Source organism: Beta vulgaris, chromosome 1 (assembly GCF_026745355.1).
Source record: "Beta vulgaris subsp. vulgaris cultivar EL10 chromosome 1, EL10.2, whole genome shotgun sequence".
Lineage (NCBI taxonomy): Eukaryota > Viridiplantae > Streptophyta > Magnoliopsida > Caryophyllales > Amaranthaceae > Beta > Beta vulgaris.
In genome coordinates, this window is record NC_079202.1 from 19,282,890 (window position 1) to 19,286,838 (window position 3,949).

The 3,949-nt window shown below is 35.0% G+C and overlaps 1 long non-coding RNA gene across 1 annotated transcript; it reads left to right on the forward strand.

Annotated features, from left to right (window-relative positions):
- Positions 1–1,050: 1,050 nt before the first annotated feature.
- LOC130590375 (uncharacterized) lies at positions 1,051–3,189 on the forward strand. Its single transcript, XR_008968088.1, has 3 exons — positions 1,051–1,418; positions 2,121–2,180; positions 2,866–3,189. It is a non-coding gene; the product is annotated as an uncharacterized LOC130590375 (long non-coding RNA).
- Positions 3,190–3,949: the final 760 nt, after the last annotated feature.

The following is a 3,949-nucleotide window of genomic DNA, read 5'->3' on the forward strand; positions in this document are numbered from 1 at the left end:
TTGTGTTCTTGGCCCTGAAATGATCCAAGAAATTGTAGAACAAGTAAAACTGATACAACAGAAAATGAAAGCGGCACAAGATAGACAGAAAAGTTATGCTGATAAATACAGACGACATGCAGAGTTTGAAGTCGGTGAGAAAGTACTCTTGAAAGTTTCTCCTATAAAGGGAGTAATGCGATTCGGGATGAAGGGAAAGTTAAGCCCTAAATTCATCGAGTCGTATGAGATCCTAGAAAGGATAGGTGAAGTTGCCTATAGATTGGCATTACCTCAGAATAGCTCGAGTTCACAACGTTTTCCATATTTCTCAACTTCGTCGCTACATTAGTGACCCCTCGCATGTACTCACACCTGATGAATTGCAACTAGAAGATAACCTTTCATATGTTGAGGTCCCTATGAAAATTCTTGATAGTAAAGTTCGAGCAACTCGGAATGGAGAAGTTAAACTGGTGAAAGTATTGTGGTCGAACCACAAGACGATGAACTTAGTTGGGAATCCGAGGATGCGATGCGAGCTCAATATCCCCACCTATTTCAATAGGTACGCTTGTAGTTACGAGGACGTAACTAATTTTTTTTAGGGAGGGTGGAATTAGTATGATTTCATTTCAATTCTTAGTATTTAAAGAAAATTTTGACTTGTATTAAGTGTTTGATTCTACTTGAAAGTTAATGGCATGTTGAGAGTATGCTAGTGAGATAGTTTATGTGCAAGTTTGATACTATATAGTTATTATCTTTCGTACTTTAATAATAGATAGTTGGCTAAACATGTAAAGTAAATGAGCTAAAGTAAGTGGTAGGATTTCCGCTACGAGTTTAAGAATTGTTTCAAGTTTCGAGGACGAAACTTATTTTAACGGGGGTAGATTGTAACACCTCGATTTTTGGAACAGTTTATTATTATTTTATTAACTATATTATATATTTTAGTTTATTTAATAATTAAATTCATTTATCTTTAGCAATTATTTTATAAATAATTTTTATATGCTTATAGTGGGACAAGTTTAGTAAGTAATTATAACTAGTAATAGTAATAAGAGGAAATTTATTCACATGTATGTAAGAAGGGGAAAAGGGAAAAAAATAAAACAAGAAAAGAAAACGGAAAGAAAAAAAAAACAAAACAACAGAAGAACGACATTTCATAACGCTTCACCACCGTTTAACCTCTTCATCATCTCCACCCTCTTCACCATCTTCTTCTCTCAAAATCTTTTACATTCTTCCTTCATCACAACCACCATCGTTGCCGACGACACAACCACACCGCCACTAGAGGTGACACCATAGAAGTAGGCAGTGCAAGGAAGAAAAGGGGGTCGTTGTTGCTGTAATTTGGAGCATTTGGTGCTCGAATTAGGGGCGTTTGCAAGTTATTTCTCATCCCCAATCATCTATATTAGTGGGTAAGATGAATTCCTCAACTAATTTAAGTTTTCTTTTAAAAATTATGAAGTTAGGGTTTTTAGATTGAAATTGAATTGGGGTTTTTGATTTTAGAGTTTGGGTGTGGAATTTATTGAGTTGAATGTTCATTCATGAGTTTAATAGTTAGTTTAGAATAGTAGGAAGCTTGTTAATGTTCAAGTGAATTGAATATAGTGTGCTGTAATTCGTAGAATTACCAGTTCAGGTTCGTATTTTGCATTTTTAGGCAGTTTACAGACATTTTTAGCAAAAATACTATTTCACAAAAGTTGTTCGTATTGAAATTTTACTCAAGATAGGCTCAAGAAACGCTTGATTTGGCCTTCGTAGGAGAAAGTTATGCTCATATTAAGTTTCTGTTCAAATTTCATATTTTATATAGTTGATTTAAAACTCTACTTTTCATATAATTGCTTCATAATGAACTTTTGAATAACCATATGAACATATGATTCTTTAATGTTGATTTTATATAAAGTAAGATGATTTTGATTAATTTGGTAAGGGTTTTAGTTAGACGGTTTGAGTTAGACGTTAGAACATGAAAGTCATTTATATGGTTAAAGAACATGATATGTTTGTTTGATGTTTTATGTGAAATTATAAAGGTTGATGGCTTTGTGAACTAGAGATAGTTGTATCCAAGTCTTTTACTTACGAAGTACACACATTTATAGTAGATTCCGGTTTCATTGAGGAGCCGTATTGACTGAGCTAGTTGGTTTGATATAGTTTAAAAGGTAAGATTCCTTACTTAAATCTTTAATAGTTACAAGAAAGGTATACAAAAGGTGAGATTCCAACTAAAATTTTCATATTTTCGAGAAACGATTATAAAGGTATGTATCTCTCTTGAGTTGAGATTGGTTTGAATAGGAGGATGTTCCTCCTAATACGGATAGTTTGTTTTCAAACCTTGAATTATAAATAGTTACAGAAAAGATTTATGGATAGTTTTATGTTTTTTAAACTGGTTGGGATTGCCTTTATGGTGTCTCAAGGAATTGGAACTTTGTCGGAATCGTCTCGACATTACAGAATAGTTGGGGGGTACGTTGATCAGTACCTCAGACTTAGATCTTCTGCTACGGTTTGACCGTTTGTGGGGTGTGCACACTAGGGGTCTTTGTCTAATAGTTACCCGGAGGGCCTAGCTAGCCCAATGGGAAATAAAGTTCGTTTCATTCCATAGATTTATGATTCTAAGATTCTGAAAGAAACGGTTTTAGCAGAGAAAATAGAAAAGTATTTGGTTTGGAAAAGAAATGAAGAAAAAGTTGTTTACAATGTTTTAAGTGTTGGGATTGCAAAAGTGAATGATTTGTAGGATATAATTAATGCATCCTACCCGCATATGTATTTGGCTTTACAGTATTGAATCTTGCTCAGCCTGTTTGGCTGATACTACATGCTTGATATATGCAGGTACATGAAGGCTTAGAGTCGGGGTATGGGCGGAGAGCAACGTCCACTAATTTTGCGTAAATATAATTATAGTAGTTCTGTTCTGGTGCATTTCTTATATATAATCAATATTTTGAGACTTAGGGTTGTAAATATTAATCCACCTAAATCTGTATTCGGCTGGGTTGTAATAGTTTAAAATAAGCTTTAATTTAGTTTTGGTGCAGGTAGTTCTTCCTTAGCGATTACTCTCGTAATAATCGTGGAATAACACGTTTGGATTTCGAGTAGTTATACCGGAATTTTATTGGTATTTGAATGGGTGGAGTTGTTGGAAATTTGGAATTTGGATTGTTGATTTGTTGAAACAGGTTTAAAATTCGGACGCGAGTCCTAAATTAAATTTTAGGCAGTCCATTTTTCAAACGGAACTTTGCCGAATTTTCTATAGAATTTTAATATTATTTAATTGAATTAATCACTCGAAATTCAGGGGTGTTATAACAAGATACTGCACTTGAGCAGTATTATGGCGTTTTTCAACCCTTCTATCCAGAAGTGCCATAGGTTGAACTATAGCAGATTTTGATTGGCCATGGAACCAGCTTGGAATATGAGCTACTGCAGGCAAAGCACCTCGAAATGCTTTTAGTTGAGAAACATGGAAAACTGGATGAACTGGAACATTAGCTGGTAGTTTAAGCTTATAAGCTACTTGTCCAACCACCTCAATGATCTGAAAAGGACCAAAATATCGAGAAGATAACTTCTCATTACGAGTTACCCTTAAAGACCTCTGTCTATAAGGCTGCAACTTAAGCCAAACCCAATTACCAACTGCAAAACTTCTTTCACTCCGATGTCTGTCAGCCTGATTCTTTTATCTTTGCTGTGCTCTCTGAAGATGGAATTGTAATAGTTTGATCATCGCCTCCCTCTTCTGTAAGGACCTGTCCACAGCTTCTACATTTGTTTCTCCAGGAAGATAGGGCAAATGGACAGGTGGTGGCTGATTGTAAACCACCTCATAAGGGGTAGTCCTTGCTGAAGTATGATAGTTAGTGTTGTACCACCATTCAGCTAGGGAAAGCCATAAAGACCATTC